Source organism: Haliotis rubra, unplaced genomic scaffold, assembly GCF_003918875.1.
Source record: "Haliotis rubra isolate DU_JTF1 unplaced genomic scaffold, ASM391887v1 Scf120, whole genome shotgun sequence".
Taxonomy (NCBI): Eukaryota; Metazoa; Mollusca; class Gastropoda; order Lepetellida; family Haliotidae; genus Haliotis; species Haliotis rubra.
The window spans coordinates 2,019,513-2,028,872 of NW_025765115.1; positions in this window are offsets into that span (position 1 = coordinate 2,019,513).

The window sequence follows — 9,360 nt, forward strand, 5'->3', positions numbered from 1 at the left end:
CACCGAGAGGGCAGCACAACAGTCATTGTGGCTCAGACTTGGCAAAGTGAGCCTTTGTGTGAGTGCGGGGTTAAACAACTACAGAACCAAACCAAATCTATTCCATCAAAATTGTGTAAACAGTGAACGTGTATTTATAGAATTCCCACAATATCTTCATACGGAATCTGTAATTAATATATCAAATGTGCATTACCTACTGCCTTGTTTTCATAATACCGGGTGCGATAGATATTACACAAAAGCAGTCTCACACCATTTGTCAGATACTTATATATCACAAATACCACCGTTGAGTACTACCACTACACAATGCATTAATATATAATACCCCCTATCACTTGTCCATTACCTCGTGGTGATAGAAGACTTGTCATAAATCAGTGAAAAGTCTTCCCGTTTCATAGGTTTTAATAGCCACATACATAATTCAGTGATGCATTACCACATCAAGGTACAATTCAGGCATACATCATTAAGCACTTTGGAAGCGATTACTGGAGACAGCGCAATGCAGGCTCAGCTTTCATACTACGGTCTATATCAAGTCTCAGCTTCCTGCTGAATCTGTTAACACCGTCCAGATATTGCATTGGGGGTCTTCGTCCCTGTGTCAATTGAGCTTGGAGTCGGTTGATGATCCCGCGAGCATACACAAGAGGATGACATGGAAGGTATCATAACGATTCGACAAATCAGGAAAGTACCGTCCATGTAGATAACTAGCGTTGTCTTTGAGTAAGTGAGTGAGGGAGTTTAGTTTTACGCCGCACTCAGCAATATCCCAGCTATGTGGCGGCGGTCTTTAAATACTCGATTCTGGACCAGACAATCCAGTGATCATAGCGTTGTCTGTTGAACTTGCAAATGCGTATGAGTCGTGTCTTTATCGCCATCTGTAAAGTGGATTGTTTGTTTGTTGTTAAACGCCGCACTCAGCAATATTCCAGCCATGTGGCCGCGGTCTGTAAATAATCCAGTCTGGACCAGACAATCCAGTGATCAACAGCGTGAGCATCGATCTACGCAATTGGGCTACAATGACATGTCTCAACCAAGTCACCGAGGCTTGACCATCCGATGGGTTGCTGAAGACCAATTCTAACCCGCATCTTCATGGGTAACTGTAAATAGGAAGAGAATTCTCTGTCCAGTGTTTCTCTCTCCTCCTCTTCTTCATCCTCACTAGTTCATCATCAGCACCCCTCTGTAGCGGTCTTTGAACAGTGTGACGTCTATGTCTTCAGGGGGCAGTGACAGTTAGTCCTTGATCACACTTGAGGTGTTCGTTCTGGCGGAGGGATGTCATGGGTAGTCGCGTCTTCTCAGTGTGCTGACGAACTTGGCTGGAGTTGGTTGTGGTTGTCGGTTCATCACAGTATCAGATACGAGTAGAATATACATACCGAGATAGATATATCCAAATCACATACACCAAATCCCTTAATATATTAGGTGAGTTTTCAAATGGTAAATCTTGTGTACAAGACTTTCTTTAGTTATATATTTACGTGGTTTCATAAGCTGGTAAATACATTATTGATAACTTATAAATAACAGACTGTTAAAATAACATGTGTTATATTAGGGATTATACTATGTAAGTAAAGTACAGATTCTAATACGTTTTTGGAGTTTGAATCCACCCCGCGTACTAGAGGACTTGGCTACCAATGAGACAGTTAGTAGGATGATCTGACGTATATAAAACCCCAATAATCAGAGTTCAAAATTAGACCTTTTGAATTTGATTATACCTAAAACAAAACAAAATAAAAAAATCATGAGAAAGCTTTGAGTTCAACCAGCACACTGATTGATATTTTTTGCACCATTATACAAAAAAAGTTAACACTCAGTTATAAAACCCTGACTTTTCATGAACTGTTCTTAGAACGAAAAAATCGACGCCCTTTCATGTTCTTTACTAATGGTTTCTGTCATTTATGACACATGGATACAAAATTATATTGTGGTCTTAATCCCGTAATAAAGGCAAAATGCTGTGATCCGCCCGGATCTTCGGTGAAAGTGGTGCAAAATAGCAACCAATTGATGATCATTTCATGAAGACGGGCGCTTGTCTTTATGCAAGTCAAGAGACATGCCCCACGCAAAGGTTTGATGCCCATAGATTATATCAATACGCCCCGTAGGTGACATTAATGCCATTATTGAGCGAAGACGGGACACTATCTCTCTGACGTGGTGTTTAATGTCTTATTGAGGTAAGAGTAATAATTTCCTTTAGGGAAGGTTAAGGTCGTTTGAACCCAGATGCTGTTCAATAAGCACGCGATGAGGATGTTGGAGAAAGAAGGTCGTTAAATGGAGCAGGATGTTGTGTTTATTTATAATGCTGTGTTAAAGGAGAAGTTTCTCACATTCTATCTTTTCGCATGTGAAATGTGTGAAAACTTATACTCAGTTATCACGAAAGGACGAGCTTGTCACACATTAGCATCCCCATGGCGATTACAGGTTCGAATTGGTCCACAGCAGCTGTGACTGAGGCTGACATGATGGTCAAGTTCCGTTGATTTGATGGATTGCGTGTCACCCTGCTCCGACCGTATGGCTCGATGCTCATGATATCAATCACTGGATCAGAGTTGATTATTACAGCCCGACGTCATGTATCTGGAATTTTACCGACACCACCACGAACAACGACAATTCGTTATTGTGTCATTGGATCAATTTGAATCAGAAAACGAAGTAAAACGCGAACTGTTCATTTTCACGTTTCAAGGTCGCTTTAGCTAAGATCCCTACATTTTGTCAATTTGATCTTTAAACTGAATAAAGATTATCCTATGTTATAGTCTCTGAAAATGTACCCTTTCCAGTATAAATTGGGGTAAGTGAAAAATATTTGTTAAAGCTCATTTGTCTCACTTTGTTGTTTCAGTGGATTCTGTCTATTACGGACTTGCCAGGGACCCACTCATTTGTCCGGATTATAACACAGTCCGGATTAGTAAACTTTTGTCCGTTACTCATTTGACTCGTCAATAAGTTTCACTTTGTCACTAAGTGATAACTCAGTCCGCTTCAAACTGACTTCAAACTGAGTTAATCTTATGACATTAAATAATGTGTGTTTATAGAATTAATTAACCATTGAGAACACAGGTAAAGGAGATGTTTATTCAGCGGACTGTTATTTTAGTCAGCTACGTCCGGATTACAAAGCATTGCTCTCGTAGCAAGTTGACTCTTATTTTAGTCCGTCATCCGTAATTGAGAGAGTCCGGATTATAAAGCAAGCTTTAATGATAAATTAAGAACAATTTCCGGAACACAGGGAGTAGTCCGGTTTATGGAGAAAGCCGGGTTACAAAGAGTCCGGATTTCGGTATGTTTTATACAGTAATTGTTAAAATCATAATCTTAGTCGTAGGCCCTGTTTCATTAAAGTTTGATGTATATTTTAGATTGGTAACATCAATATCAGCGATAATGCTAATTGTTTTGTCTTATACATTGCATTTTTTGGTGTTTCGGAATTAGATGATTCTGATACCAACTTTGCGACAAATAATTGATCATGTTAAGTCTTTGATAAAAGCCCCGCTTGTCTCAGTGTGAAGGACATGTTTCCCCCATTTATAGATGATTGAATATTTGACTTGAAATGTTATTGTCCATTGTACAACATCCAGTCAGGTATCTAATTAACATTAAATAACTGTCCATTCATTACACGCAGCAGATCAAAGCCTCTCGTTTAGTGTTCCGCTAATCTATATTATTGACCTGCCATGCTATTATCTGGGATTTGCACAACACGAAAATTAAAAAAATGTATTTCAAGGAGATATGGAGCTCCGCCGTGTATATCCACGCCACGGCAAGCAGCGTATCAATATGTATACGTGTGGATTTTGTTCGTTGTGCGATTGGGTGTCGAACAGAGAGGTTTTGTCACGCGTTCAATGAGGCTCGTAATTGATTACGTAGTTGTAATTCGTACTCTTTGACGGGAAAATTAATAGACAAGAGTTTATCTACCCAACTGAGAAACGATAGCCTGCACCAACCAACCAACGAGGGCGACCACCCGTTAGTCGCCTCTTACGACAAGTACGGGTGGCTGAAGATCTTCACTGACCCTGTTCGTAATTAATTGTTCTATGGAGGGGTTGCACTCTGTGGAACAAAAGGTTTTTATTCAAACGAAGTTTTGAGTTAACCATCTGACTAATCGTTGAGGCGATTCACAAAGCTATGTTACCATATATCTGCATTAATTCTAAAGTCAGACTTCACAACAGCTTAAAGGTAAATGTGATATTCATTATAGATTCATACAGAGCAATTGGTGTTCAATAATCTTCAGTAACCCATGCTTGTCGTAAAATGCTACTAACGGGATCGGGTGGTCAGGCTGGCTGACTTTGTTGACACATGTTATCGTCTGTGTAGATCGATGCTCATGCTATTGATCACTGGATTGTCTCGACCAGAGTCTTTTGTTTACAGACCACCGCCATATAGCTGGAATATTGCTGAGTGCGACCTTAAACAGCAAACCAACCAAATCAGTAATCGTACGACCTCTCTCGAACCCCGTATTATTACCATCCTTGTTGTGCTGTACAATTAAGGTGGAATAGTGACGAACATGCATGCCAATGTGTGTCTGTGTGTGCGTGCGCGTGCGTGCGTTCGTGAGCGAGTCGATTTGTGATTGCATGACTAATGCTGGTTTTATAGTGTTCGGAGCTGAGATGTCTTGCCGCAGTACTTACTGATACTCCTCTCAAACACAGTATAAAGATCCCGAGATGGCCAGTCCTTGGTACCCTTAATTAGAGCCCCAGACAGGTAAACAATAAGTATCATTTGTTTATTTGACGTGGCAGAAGTGGAACTGCCGCTCAGATTGCGCTCTCCAAGTAGACGGTCTATCCGCCAGGCCACTGTGGGCTTAAGTAAACAAAATAATTTCTTTTTCAGCATAGTGTAGAAGATACTAATTTCGAAATTTTGCTTCTAAGGCTTGAAACATGGAGTTACTTCCAAATGAAGCACTGATCTCATGAACGAGTGGCCTTATTCAAAATATGGTTAACATCTGGCTCAAGGACAGAAAAGAACAGTCATGTGTTACACGTGCTGAAGTACCTGTTCTTGAGGGTAGGTTTCATGAAAAATTCAATATTCCTGTCAATGCTATTTCCGTGGGACACGCAAGGTATAAAAAGCACGTTGTAAAGGTTAATAATTAATCATGTAAACATATCGAGTATCGTCTACCATGTGCATCACACTGCTAAAACAAGCAGTGTATTTCCTCAACAAGGAATATAAGGGGCAGTGGTGGTAGCCTAGTGGTTAAAGCGTTCGCTCGTCACGCCGAAGACCCGGGTTCGATTCTCCACATCGGTACAATGTGAAGCCCATTTCTGGTGTCAACATTGCTGGAATATTACTAAAAGCGGCGTAAAATTAAACTCACTCACTCACAAGGAATATGACTTTGGTGGTTTAGTGTGTGTTTACATATGGCATACATGGCTCATACACAGGTGTATTATAAGTACTCGGTGTCCATGAAACCGTTACCCCAGCTACATTCGCTGGAAAATACAAGTGACAAGTTTATTTTCGCATTTGAGGCCTCATGGCCCATAGTGCTAAGATACCAAAATCATACAATGCAAGACTACTTGACATGTTACATTTCTTTTGAGGAACAGATATATTTTCTTTATAAGAAGGGGCGGAGGGGTAGCCTAGTGGTTAAAGCGTTGGCTCGTTACGCCGAAGACCCGGGTTCGAGTCCCCACATGGGTACAATGTGTGAAGCCCATTTCTGGTGTCCCCCGCCGTGATGTTGCTGGCATATTGCTAAAAAGCGGCGTAAAACCAAACTCAGTCAGTCAGTCAGTCTTTATAAGAACAGAATATGCTGTTGACATTTAATGAGACAAAGTTATCAACAGATCCTAAATGACACTTCGAGCATAAGAGTTGGTTATGATCTTTCAAACGTTTAAAACGTAGTAACTGAGCATTATTTATGCGATGCACAATGAAATGTATAGTACACACTCTTAAGAGATCCCTTGACTGGAACAGCTCTAATACATACTTCTTACACATCATACAGTGCGCGAGAAATATTGATATACAATGCAAGACTACTTAACATGGTCAACCATGTTGGAAATTAGCAAATTGAACGAATTGGTAAATGAACCTGGTAATGTTCTATAGGTTTTCCGGAACAGTGTTTGTGCTGCTCCCTTTTACCAAAGTGTCGAATCACTTCGAGCTTTCTCCCGGGCTGAGGCATACCTCAAATACTGCTCAAGCTGTAGGTGAGAGAGTGGCTGAGCGAATTTGGTTTGACGCCACTAGCCATGTGGGGAATCGAACCCGTGTCTTCGGCTTGACGAGCGAACGCTTTAACCACTAGGCTACCCCACAAACTATAGGTGATACTCTATGAGATGACGGCTCATCATAACTTCGTCTGAAGAAATCCTACGTTATTTCACATTTGTATTTTCTCGTTTTCGTAGTGTTATTTCTTAATGGAATCGATGGCTAAAAGAAACCCAATTTGCACTGGTAATTTTAGCCAACACTAACCCTTGCAGATATACTTGCCCACGAACATGGTCAATTCATAGTGCAGAAAATATGGAAATCGTTAGAGTACAATATTCTCTATTGTCTTTGTGTGTGGCCGGGGACACATTTTCGAAATATGCCACGGGGCAAAAAAAATATACACTTGGAAACTGGATTTGGCCACACAAAAAAGAAACTATAGTTAGAAAAACAAAGTTGTCTGAACATCAGAAAAAGGGTCATTATTATTATTAATGACTATCTATAAGGCGCCTGTTTTCACGTACTTGTGCATGCTCAGGGCGTTAACACATTATTACCCCGGATACAACAGTCATATGACTTATCCCACCGGGTACCCATAACACACAGATGACAACCGTGTCAAATATACAAGGAAATAGATGTTGAAAACACATGTCCTGGTAATTTCAGCTTTTGCCACCATCAAACATCGGTGTATATTTCCTTTCGCGAGACAGTATTATGATCCGGTGTATAGGACTAAATCAATCGGGAGTGGTTTCGTGTTGGGATCAGATCACGCTCCTCAGGATCATAACACTCCCTATTTGCAGGATGAAAAGAATCCCCCCTCATAACACATCCTCCCCTTTTACATCCTGAATTATGTATTGTAATGTGTAGTTTTCTTCTTAAAACGTATCTTTGTAAACACGCCATTTTATTTCTCTTTACGGGAAGTCTGTTCTCCAAACAACTTTCAATAATAATAATAGCATTCTTGTACTGCGCATATGTCCATGTCTAAGCAAGCTTAAAGCGCACAAGCAATCGGATGATTATTACCCGGTTAACCTAAGCTGCGGATGAAGCGCTGGAAGGTTAATAGCCGCATGTCTTATCCCACCGGGTACCCATTTTCGGCTGGGTAAACAGAAGCAATTTTGAACAAACTCACTTGCATAAGGTTCGACCACATGTATCACACGTGCTTGTTGTGGGGCAGGACTGAAGTCCAAGAAACTCTCAGAAGTCAAGCTTCCACAGACGGTCATCCATCCAAGGACTCTCCGCGCTCAACGTTGCTTAACTTCAATTTATTGTGGCATGAGCTCTGCGCACAGGACCACACACAACAATAACTAACTACCCATTTCATGTTGACTACTGTGCTATATGGTGTTGTTCAGCAAAACAGACAGACAGACAGACAGACAGACGGACAGAACGCACCTTCAGGCCAACAGATGAAGCTTGGCAAAACCATCAGTGTGCTAAATTGGAATTTATGTGACCATCGAAGGCTTTAACCACTAGGCTACCCTACCGCCCCACCAACGACAAGAACAATAAATATTGCTCTGGATATTCTAGCATGGCTCGGTATTAACAAATTACAACGATTTAACAATACTGCAGCAAGGATTGTTACACTGACCAAGAAATCAGAACACATCACTCCTGTTCTCCATAGCCTTCACTTCACACCGTATCACCTTCATGCTCCTTTGTCTTGTCTTCCAGACTCTGTCCGGTCAGACTCCTGACTACAAAACTGATCTGATTAAAGCCTACACCAGCAAGAACTCTACGTTCCCAATCCAAAGCCCTGCTCCATGATACCAAGGTAAAAACATCCCGCTATGGAGAGAGACCATTTGCATTTTCAGCCACATAAGCCTGGAACTCTCTGCCCCAGTACCTCAAAGGCTGAATCATTGTCATTGTTTAAGTCCCAAACCTACCTGTTCAGACTTGCCTTCTCTTTGAAAAATTTCTGTCATCCCCCCCCCCCACACACACACACATGTGCACTTAGAGCTTGTACTGTGCATGGATTCAGCGCGTTACAAGTGGACTATTACTATATTATTACTGTATTGTCGGAGAGTGGAATGAACCAGAATGGTTGGTTGCCAACTGACATTCAAATGGTAGCAGCATCCGCTTTAACACATACATTGTTATCCACACCTAGGACAGAAATGGACACAAACCTGGGATTCAGTAGGACTTCCCGCTCACTGTACCACACGCGTCCTCGACCATCTGTAAGCCGGACACTGCAATCATGTTTTATAGGCACAGAGACATGCATGGGGACGGCAGCTTCCATTCAAAGTGAGTGATTGAGTTAAAATTCTTTACATTGCTCCGACAATATTCCTACCATATATGACCGCCTCCGCTTCCTCCTCCTCTTCCTCATCCTCACTAGGACCGCCTCCTTGGTGTAGTGGTTAGAGCGTCCGCCCGGAGAGCGAAAGGTCGCGAGTTCGATGCCCGACCGCGTCATACCAAAAGTATGGTACTTGTTGGTCCCTGCCTGGCGCTCGCTATTAATGGGTACAACAAGGACTGGTCGGCTCGGAGTCAGTATAATGTGTCTGAGTGGGGTATTCATGCTTCACTGCGGCATGGTATCGTAGTGTGCACTATAAAACCAGCTTAAGTCTGGGCTAGTACAAGCAGCCGCACATACACATACACACGCATGCACGTCGTCATATGAGCGAAATATTCTCAAGCACGACGTTAAACCCAATTTCACCTCACCTCACCTCCTACCATATAGCCACTCTTATGTATAAGATTTGAAAACAGAAGTAGTTTTGAAACTAATTTTAATACACTGTCATTCAAAGGCAATAGTGCACAATTTGTTTAGTATGGTAGCTTAGTGGTGAAAGCGTTCGCTCGTCACGCTGAAGACCTGAGTTAAATTCCTCACATAGGTACAAGGTGTGAACCCATTTCTGGTATACCCCGCCGTGATATTGCTGGAATATTGCTAAAAGCGGCGTAAAACCA